Raw genomic sequence first — 11,742 nt, forward strand, 5'->3', positions numbered from 1 at the left:
GTTTGGGGTATGAAACGTCTGCAAGAAAACCACCAAGCTCGGGGAGCACCAAGAACCTCTCATTTCAACCCTGAGCTACAAATATTCAAATATTCTTTATCAATACCTTAAACCCTTTAGCCGTATTCAGTGGAAAATACAAAGCAATAATCTCATGAAATATTTTTAAACCTCCACAAACAAACCATCAGTAAAAAGCAACATCTGCTCGCCTGTCGTGAAAATAACTTGTTTACCATCTCCTTGAGAATTAAGTTGGTTTTTTTGTTTTTTTTTACAATTTTTTACAAAAATAGATTCAAATTGTATTGGTGTCGCACCATTCCCTCTGGGAAGGAAACGCTAGAAACTTGCTCTTTGTTGTCAGAGTCTTTTACAATCAGCAGGAACACAACCCTTTTGATGAATTCAGAGCAAATGCATTTTCATGAATTTATTTCCACAACTCAGCTTTGGATGGCAGCACATGGACTAGACTAGAGAAAAGAACTGGAATGAGCCACTTTCCAGCATATATGAATAGCCAGTTCTTTGGCTTATAAACATTAACCATTTTTTTTAAAAAAAAGCAGACTTGTGGCTTTCTTATTGTCTGAATAGTTTTATTTTCTGAAGCAGGCACGTCGTTTGGATCTATTCATTTTAATCAAATCTATTCATCCACGATATTACACTCATGGAATCTGTTACAATACTTGAATTCCTAAAGGAACAGCTTCTATACAAATCTCCAGCCCTCGTAAAACGTGGAGATATGTGACCTCAATCAATACAAGGTTAAGGACGCTGCACTGGCAATGAAATAATAGAGTCTATGAAAGGTTTCCAGAGTTAGTTAGCGAAATGTTCTCATCTGTTTTGTACAACGCAACCTCCCATATTCATATTCAAATTACTGTATTGCTGAAAAGAATATTGCATTTAAGTATCTTAAAAATAGACCCAAACATGTAATATCTCTCCATTTGATTCTCTCAAATCAAGGATTTTTTTTGATGGCTGAGGGAGAGGGGCGTATTTTTTGATGTACTTTAGGGAGGTTGCTAAGGGTCAGAAAGGAAAGAAGTGTAACTTGGTGACATGCCTAAGCAGTGGGTTGGACTAGAAGATCTCCAAGGTCCATTCCAACTCTGTTACTCTATTGATTTCTATTGACATCCCTATTGACATTTTGAGAGAGGCATGTTGACATATTTTTCTTTGATTAGGAAGGGAATAAGTCAGGCCTATTCAACCACTCACCGACAATATTCAATTATTTCCACTAGTCCAGTAGAAAAATCACACGATCATTTCTTGGCAGATTGTTGACAAAATTCAAGAACACATTTTCTGGCTGTTGGAGAATTCTGGGAGTTGAAGTCCACAAGTCTTAAAGTTGCCAAGGTTGGACACCCCTGCTTGAGAGCCACGCAGGCTGCAAAATGAAGCTTGGGAGCCAGCATACTTGTTGGCTCACTCTCATTTTAAATCATACCTCATGTCACCTGTTTTCCTTAACAGGCCAGGCTATTTCCTGGAATACAAGTAAATACTGAATAAAATAGTGAAACAAATATTAATACCAATTAGTAAGACAGCACAGTAGTTAAGGCACCCAGGTAAACCCAAAAGACTGGGATTTCTAGTCTTGCCTTAGGTATGAAGTTAATTGAGTGACTCTGGGCAAGTAACTTTCTCTCAACCCCAGGAAAAAGGCAATGTCAAACCACTGGCAAAAAGTAATAAAAGGTAAAGGTTCCCCTCGCACATACGTGCTAGTCGTTGCCGACTCTAGGGGGGCGGTGCTCATCTCCGTTTCAAAGCTAAAGAGCCAGCGCTGTCCGAAGACATCTCCGTGGTCATGTGGCCGGCATGACTCAATGCCAAAGGTGCACGGAACGCTGTTACCTTCCCACCAGAGGTGGTCCCTGTTTTTTCTACTTGCATTTTTACGTGCTTTCGGAGCTGCTAGGTTGGCAGAAGCTGGGACAAATAACAGGAGCTCACCCCATTACACGGCTGCACTAGGGATTCGAACCGCAGAGCTGCCGACCTTTCAATTGACAAGCTCAACGTCCTAGCCCCTGAGCCATCGTGTCCCTCTGCAAAAAAGTAAAGCAGTGCAAATAATAGTTCTGAAGCCCTACTTAACTCTACTCTAGAGTTGTCTTCAGCTCTTGTGTGATCCTCCTTAGCTGCTTTTCAACTCACGACTGAGTTTCCATAATGCACATTTCTCTTTCACATAGACAGCTTCTGAATCCCCAGGCTTGGCACTTCTGGGCTGATTTAGTAGTAGTGAGGTGCATTTGGTGGTGGAATCTTCTGATTACAATGCTTTTGTTCTTTCCAAGTTCTCTTTTACCCAACTGGTCTTTTGTATCAGCCAGCTCTTCTCTGCCTGGTTTCAACAGGTTTTGTTCTCTTTTGAATGACTCCTTGCTTTACCCCGAGAGCAGTCTTCCACTATTCATGTAAACAGCTGATTCTGAAGAATTTTAAAAATAGTGATACTTTTCTTATTTTTTCCCATCAACCAGGAGAACATTTCAGACTAGAAAACATCTTTCACCTTGAAATGTATTCAGGAAAAGCTCTCCTTGCAAATTCTTATTCCTTATTTTAAAAACTATTTGTTGTCTTAATGAAATAAAATAAAGTTCTTCAAATGTTAACTGTATTTGTGACTACTTGTGTGTGTATCTTCGAGTCCTAGCTGTCTCCTGGTGACTTACCTGGACAAATCGCTGTCATTTTCTTGGCAAATTTTCGGAAGTGGCTTGCCACCGTCTCCTTTCTGGGGCTGAGAGAGAAAAACTGACCCAAGTTCCCCAATTGCCTTTATACCTAAAGCAGTTTCTAATATGGTACTTTAGCTACTACATTAGGGGGTGTCCTACCTTGACAACTTTTAAGACATGTGGGCTTCAACTTCCAGAATTGACTGGCTGGAAAATTCTGGGAGTTGAACAGTGGTGGGTTTCTACCAGTTCGCTCCTGTTTGGGCGAATCAGTAGCGGCGGTGGGAGCTCCGCCCACCCACCCATCATCACGGATGCTCTGTGCATATGCAGAAGGCTCTGTGCATGCGCAGAAGCGCCATGCGAAGTGCTCACAGTTCCAGACCAGTAGCGAAGGTAAGTGAAACCTACTACTGGAGTTGAAGTCCATAAGTCTTAAAGTTGCCATGATTGGACACCCCTAAACTGCACCAAACTGGCTGTCTCAATGAGGACTACAGTACAAAACATTTTAATCGTTTTCCTCAGATATGTTCTAGACTAGGGTGCATTTAGCATTCTAAATCCACATTTGTTTCAGTCTGAAATCTTTATAAATCATGAATATAACCATGAAATTTACCAGGTAACTTTTTTAGGTGAAAAAGACCACGTGGTTCCTCTTCTTGTCCTTCCCATACATTCTATCCTGAGAGATCCAACAGTGATATATAGAAAGAATAAAGCATCTATCTCTTTCGTTGAAGAAACATGTTCTGTCTGAAAAGCAAATGTGGATATTGTGATATGTTATAGCTTTCTTCCTTCAGAAGATGGCACTCTTTTCTCCAGATCTTCACCATATCAAACTGAGGAAATTCAGCAGAACTCCTGAAAGTTCAAAAGCCAAATAATTTGGCTTCTGAACTGCAATAAAACCACTCTCTCTACAACCTATGAGAATATTTGTCAATAGGCTATATAAAAAAAACCCCACAAATCCTTTTATTTCTTCTGTAATAATACTAAGGACCTATTTATAATAACCAAAATGTCACTACAAAAGTCAGAATATTCAAATAAGCCACTCCAACAACTACAGAATAACAGAGTTGGAAGGGACCTTGGAGGTCTTCTAGTCCAATCCCCTGCTCAAGCAAATGACCTTATATCGTTTCAGAGAAGTGATTGTCCAATCTCTTCTTTAAAACCTCCAGTGTTTGGGCACCCACAACCATTCCACTGATTGTGTTCTGTCAGGAAATTTCTTCTTAGTTCTAGGTTGCTTCTCTCACTGATTAGTTTCCATCCATTGCTTCTTGTCCTGCCCTCAGGAACTTTGGAGAATAGCTTGACCCCCTCTTCCTTGTAGCAGCCCCTTAGATATTGGAACACTGAGACCATGTCACTTCTAGTCCTTCTTTTCATTAAATTAGACATATACATTTCCTGCAACTATTCATATCTTTTAGCTTCGAGTCCCCCAATCTTTTTTCTTCAACTTGTCAGCAGAGTACATAAATTAAGCTATTTGATTTAAGTAATCTTTGTCATCCAAAATAATAACAATAATATATCTGTATAATCACAAACAGCATTTTCTGAATAAAGACAAGATAGCATTTTTCAATAATTATTGGGGGGGGGGGAAAATCACATAAATACTAAAATACTAAAAGGACAGAGCAACTCTGCATCCTCTTGAAAATCACTACACTTGTAATATACCTGTATTATCCTTCTGAGATAATTCTTGAACACTGCAAGCAAAAATGTGTAACAATTATTTGATGTAGTCTATCCTTAAATGATTAAACAGAAACATCAGTGTAGTGCTTACTATTAATCTACTTCAGAAATGAATGAAACCTGCTGGGGTTATGCAAATCATTAATTACTGATATACTTTGCCAGAACTTTAGCTGTGTTCCTGGGGATAAGTAAAATCTTTCAGTCATGCTTGTATCAATCTGCCCAACAATTACATTGGAAAAATCTTAATTATACTTGTATATAAAGCTCAATATTAATAGCAATAGCACTTACACTTTTATACCACCCCACAGTGCTTTACAGCACTCCCTGGATGGAGGAATGAAGATATCATAAGAATAGGTATAGTAAAAGAAGTGTCAGATTACGCAACCTGATTCTAGCACAGATCACCTACAAGAGGGATCAATGCGGCTGCGCGGGTAGTAGAGGGAGCAACTCGAGGCTCCCACGTAACACCTCTCCTGCGCAGGCTGCACTGGTTGCCGGTGGTCTTCCGGGTGCAATTCAAGGTGTTGGTTACCATCTTTAAAGCGCTCCATGGCATAGGACCGGGTTACTTACGAGACCGCCTGCTGCTTCCAAATGCCTCCCATCGACTAGTGCGCTCCCATAGGGAGGGCCTCCTCGGGGTGCTGTCGGCCAGACAATGTCAACTGGCGACCCCCAGGGGCAGGGCCTTCTCTGTGGGGGCTCCTGCCCTCTGGAACGAGCTACCTACAGGGATACGTCTGCTCCCTGACCTCCGGACCTTTAGACACGAGCTAAAAACATTCTTGTTCCGTCGCGCAGGGCTGGCCTGATAGTTTTAATGGGGTTTTTTTAATGGAGTTTTAACTTAAGTTTTTAGTTTTCTATTGGATTTTAGCTGTTAGCCAATTTGAATAAGTTTTTTAATAATGCTCTTAACTTTTATATGCTTTTATATGCTTGTTTTATTTGGCTGTAAACTGCCCTGAGTCCTTCGGGAGAAGGGCGGTATATAAATCTAAACAATAAATAAATAAATAAATAAATAAATAAATATAAATAAATAAATGCAGTCTCTGTCCCATGCCAAACGGAGGTTGAAGATAACCAATACAGATAGTCCTTGACTTATAGTCCAGAGTGGAGACCAAAATTTAAGTTGCTAAGCAAGACATTTGTTAAGTAAGTTTTGCCCCATTTCATGACCTTTCTTGCCACCGTTGTTAAGCAAATCACTGCAACTGTTAAGTTAGTAGCAATCTGGCTTCCCCATTGACTTTCCTTTCAGGTTGCAAAAGGTGATTGCATGACCCTGGGACACTGCAACCATCCTAAATATATGCCAGTGGCCAAACATCTGAATTTTGATCATGTGACCATGAGGATGCGGGAATGACTGTGTGAGAAACGGTCATAAGTCACTTTTTTCAGTGTTGTTGTAACTTTGAACGGTCACTAATCAAATGGTTGTAAGTTGAGTACTACCTGTAGTAATAAAAAAGTTGGATTGAGACCTGTCTTCCTCCTCCAAGGCAGGTAGAACAACTGTTATCCAAGAATGCGTTAACCACCATCCTTATCCAGTTTCTTGCTATCTTCCAGGTAGCTTTCCCCAATGAGAACCAGGATGTAATCTATATATGGCAGGACCAATGAAGAATCTGATCTACATCCTCAGGATCAACAGAATCAAATGGCTTTGTCGTGTCCCACTCCTCCGCTGACGGCCGGGTCAGGGAAATCCGAATCAGGCTTGCCTCTGCAGCTCTGCCCAAAGTCCTAGCAAATCCATCCTTCCCAGATCGGTCTGGGTTGGCTTAAGCAGGTCTTCTGGATGGTAAGAATAAGTATTGATGCTTTGCTGTTTTTCCTTGGCTCACATCCATATTTAGACATATATACTCTTTTATCAACTTTCTTCCAGGTGTCTTTTGTTTCTTGATCTTGTGGTGGGCCAAACTACTGTAATTTCCTGATTGTACTTTCAGGGAACACTCGCACAATTGACCAGTCAGCCGGCACTTCCTTTGCATTAATCATCGGATCCCTCTGCACAACAAAGCATTCTGTAAGGTATACATAAAACTCATGAATACAGGCAAAACTTGCGGGTTGGGTATCTTTATTGTCACAGAGTGGGGGGTGAGACATAAGAGCATAGCAATTAAGATCAAACTCATTTGACATTTTTTTTATTTAGCAAATGCAATTATAAGCTCTTAAAGATAAAGGTTCCCCCGCACGTGTGTGCTAATCGTTTCTGGCTCTAGGGACAATACTCATCTCTGTTTCTAAGCCGAAGAGCCAATGCTGTCCGAAGTTGTCTCCATGGTCATGTAGCCAGCATGACTCAATGCCGAAAGCGCACTGAGCGCTGTTACCTTCCCACCAAAGTGATCCCTATTTTTCTACTTCCATTTTTTACATGCTTTCGAACTGCTAGGTTGGCAGAAGCTAGAACAAGTAATGGGAGCTCACCGTGTTACGTGGGCTAGATTCAAACTGCTGAACTGCCAACCTTGATTGACAACCTCAGCATCTTAGCCACTGAGCCATCATATCCCTCAATATATAATCTCTTATAGGTAAGTAAATTAGGATGGAAATGTGCAATGAGAAAGACTTCACTTTTAAACCATTATCCTTCACGTTGCAATGCCACTAATATTCCCACCAGACAACTGGAATTAGACCTGGCAGAGCAGCTTCCATACCTGTTTTGCTGCTCCTGCATACTTACCTGGGCATAAGAACCTCTGAATTCAGTGGGTCAGACTACAAAGGAAGCATGCATATGTTTATACTTGTTGAGCTTTCATTTCTGTAGTCTATTTTCTCTCTGGGTGCTCTAGCTGTTATTTTGGATAGAGACATTAGTATGGCTGAAATAATTTAGGCTGGAAATATGCATAGCTCTTTGTGCTCACAGTCATGTAGAAAAACATTGATCAGTTGCTTCAATCTTTTGAAAAGAGAAGAAAGGAACAGTTCAGTAAATCCAATTTTAAGGTTTTCTTTGTGTGAATTTGCTATAGTTTTGGTATCATGGGTTGTAGAATGACTGAAGGCACCAGAATGGAGACGACTCACCTCACCTATGATCAAATTAGATAGTATACTGAAACAAGAGTTTATTTTTTCTTTAGCAAACAGGGAAAAATCTCAAAGTTCTTTGAGGTGGAAGACATGGAGGACACATTTACTGTAATTGTAAACCTCTTGCCATTTTAGGCAGAGCTGAAAGTGATTAGTTTAGTTTTACATAATGCATGGAACAAGCAAGGCAAAATCTTCAGTTTTGGAACATTTGAACAGGGTACAAAACACAAAATATCAAAGACTACTCTGAATACCCCATATTCGTATAAAACTGTACTTTGCATGATTATTCCACATCATTCCGCTTGAAAACGGTAACAAACATTTGCAATAATTAGCCTTTCCCTCACATTTAAAGCATCATGCTTTTGCAAGTTTGGTTCTAGATACAATGAGTTGACTCCGATATGAATTCTGATATGAATCAGATTGGATTAGCTGTTTTGCTGCATGACCTTAGCTTTAGGGTAACAATTTTTATAATTTCTGCTTTTAGGATTACCATCTAGGTTAAAGGAGAGTTATTTGGAATACTGAAGCTTACTCTTTACGAACAAACATATGTCCTAGTTGTTTTCCAGTCATAAAACCCATAATCTATTAGCTAGTCATTCAGTATCTCTTACTTGGGAATAACATCCTACACATGAATGAGGTACTATGAGACTCATGATGGTTTTTTAAAGGAATGGGCAACCTTGTGGCTCTTCAGAAGTGGCTAAATTTGAGCCAGACTAAGGGAGCGTAAATACGAGAAACAAATTATCTCTGACTGGGAGCTTTGCACACTACTGATAATTCTAGTTCTCAAACGAAAGTGGCACAAGCAAGACAGATGCATAACTAAGCTTTAATTAAAACATCCTTAATAAACCATCCCTGCTAAAGAGTTTGACTGGTATGGTTTTTTTAGATGTGCAAAAAATCCAACAACAAAATGCTAATTTTAGCAGCAAGAAAGCTACTAAAAGTTCAGCACTAATTACAGAAATGTGATCTTTAAAATTAGCAAGTACAAGTAGACATGTGATTTTGGTTTCTAAAACTTAGTGGATTTTCTTGTAAATGTTAAAGTATGCTACAGCAAAGTGGTTGCATCCTGTCACTGCTAAAAGATACAATAAATGTAACTAGAAAAATTAACAAATAGAATCAGGAGAGATTTTGGATACCTATTTCCGTGATGCAAGGAGTTGCTAAATGCAGTCCATATAAGTAGCCAAAATTAAAATCATGTGACTCCAGCTAGAAGACGCTGAAATAAAAGTTAAAAAGGAATTCCACATCTGATTTATATGAAAATATACAATCACAAGATATTTGAGTTTACAATTGTGAAGAGAAATCTTTTTCAATATGATCAAAGAACTGTTTTCTTTTCTTTCTCTGGAAGGATTTCCTAAAGTACTTCACATAATTCATTATGTCCTACTTTATACAAAACACACATGCTATAATTTAGTATGCATTATCTGCTTTAGATACATTTGAATTTTTAAAAATTAAGGGGTATACAGTATTTAAAATACATGTCAGTGTCTTTTATAGAGATTGGCCGAATGGCATGCATGCTTGCAAACAATTCTCCACTCTCATTAGCTTTTGTGTGTACCGCTCTAACATGTTTTATATTGCAACATTGCAAAATTCAAAGAACTAGTTTTTGAAGGGAATGGTTTAATTCAGTTTGGCTTGAAAGTGCAATCAGGTAATTTATCAGAGAAGAAAATACTGTTGTCTTCCATTTCTTGGTAACTAGAAAAGTTCTGTTTACATTTTGAGGAGAAACACATTCTTAAGTTTTTATTTCTAGCACTGAAAAAACAAGAATGTTCGTTGTCTTTGAATCCACTGAAATAAGAGACGTCGTCCACTACTCGGCTACTGTCACTTTTTCCATTGTAGAAAATCCAAATAAGTTAATCCAGGTAGTCCTTGACATACAACCACAACTGACCCCAAAATTGGTTACTACGTGAGACATTTAAGTGAATTTTGCCCCATTTTACGATCTTTCTTGCCACAGTTAAGTGAATCATTGCAGTTATCTAGTAACATGGTTGTTAAGTGAATCTGGCTTCCCCATGGACTTTGCTTGTCAGAAGGTCGCAAAAGGGGATCACATGACCCAGGGACACTGCAGCTGCCATAAATATGAACCAGTTGCCAAGCATTTGAAATTTTGATCACATGACCGTGGGGATGCTGGTCAAATGTGAAAAATGACCATAAGTCACTTTTTTCAGTGCTGTGGTAACTTTGAATGGTTGCTAAATGAATGACTGTACATTGAGGACTGCCTGCATGGTGAAACATTTCTAAACTGATCCACAATTGGCCATCTAATTCCATAGTGAAAATGGGAGAGCCTGTGATCAGCTTGCAGGAACGCAAGAGGATAATCTCCATGCTGTAATGGTCGTAAGTGTGAAAAATGGTCATAAGTCACTTTTTTCTGTGCCATTGTAACTTTGAACAGTCACTAAACAAACTGTTGTAAGTCAAGGACTACCTGTAATTTTAAAGGATAGGTAGCTTAAAGTACATCAACTCGTCACCATTTCCCCATTTCACAAATCAGCCTTTAACATCAAAAGATTTATGAAAAACAATCATACCCCAAATATTTATCATGTTTTTCTATACACATTAGTCTACTTTATCAGTTATACGAAGTTACAATTATCTCTCTGGAAACAGGTGAAATAGTAAAGCAGAATAATCAGTTGGCAATTCACGAAACCTTTGCACTCCAACAGCACGTTTTATCTTTAAGGGATAGCGTTTCCAAAATATTGGTACAATTATAAAAGCTTTTCTTGGGTAACTTCTACAGTTTGCCAATTCTGTATAGGTTTAGGCTAGAAACTAGAAGACCTAGTTCTGCCTTGGGGACAAAGCCAGCTTGGTGACCTTGGGCAGATCATGTTCTGTTAGTCCTAGAAAGGAAGCAAGGGCAAACCACTTCTGAAAAAAGAAAGCCATTCCAGGCAATCTCCAAGAATCGGATATGATTGAATGAAATAATAGATATTGCACATCTTATGACCCAATAGTAATGAAAGTTCAGCAACTGGTTCAGCACTGGCAAAATGCTTATCCCAGGAAGCTCTGCATATACTTCGTTTTTGAAGCATGTACTGCCCTTTCTTTTTCTCAGATCATTGAAAACTCAAATGCTAAGGTTGTTTTCTTAGATTTGATACTCAAAATTCCTTCAAAGCTTTTCTGACTTCAGAAAAGAAAAAGCAGGTTGATTTTATATAATGCTTCCACCAATATAAACCTCCTGCAGCAATCTTTCAATACTACAGAGGGTTAATAGGCACATCATAAATTGCCCAATGACTTCATTATTCCAAACAGAAGTCTATAATATTTATATAATACAAAAGACATTTTTTCCCCTTTCTTTGACAAGGCCACAATAGAAAATTAGAAGGATTCAGCCTTTTTACAAGTTCCAGGCACTCTTTTAAATACCTAATGTTAATTGCTGTTCATATCAGATACCCACCAAGTCAAAATGTTTTTCATCAGTATAGTAAATCTTAATTTCCACAAGGAATTTTGACCCATGGGATGACTAAATAGAGCATGTGTTTTATATAAAACTGAAACAGAAAAAAGGCCTTCTTTATAATTTGAAATGAAGATAAATCTAATTTATATTAATGCAAAAATGTGCATTGTAGGCAATATTTTTTTAAAAATGAAGCACGCTTTTTTTTATATTACATACAGTATAAATTGCCTTTCCGTTTCTTTGTTCAGATCATCAGGAATTAACCAAGCTACAAAATAGTTACGTCCAGTTAGTGAATCATCAAGGGCTGCAATTATGGCCAGAGAATTGCTGCCAAAATGTCAACAAGAAAAAAATACCAACTGGAGAAGCATGTAGAATTTAAGACATCCCCCCTTTCAATCATACTGATACAACTGTTTTCGAATTTCTATCAGGTACCTATATATTCCTGCTTATAGACTTTGCTCACCTGACTAGATCATCTTTGAAAGTGGAAACAATAAATAAAAAGTTTAGCAAGGAGAGAAACATATATACTATCGTAGTTAAATCCCCAAATTAGAAACCAATAAAGCTTGAACAATAAATTGCAACCACCTCTTCCCCACCAGCTGAGCGTGTTACTCAAATTAGTTTCCATGCCAATGAACCATCACAAAAGGAACTATA

Source organism: Ahaetulla prasina, chromosome 2 (genome assembly GCF_028640845.1).
Source record: "Ahaetulla prasina isolate Xishuangbanna chromosome 2, ASM2864084v1, whole genome shotgun sequence".
In the NCBI taxonomy this organism is placed as follows: Eukaryota; Metazoa; Chordata; class Lepidosauria; order Squamata; family Colubridae; genus Ahaetulla; species Ahaetulla prasina.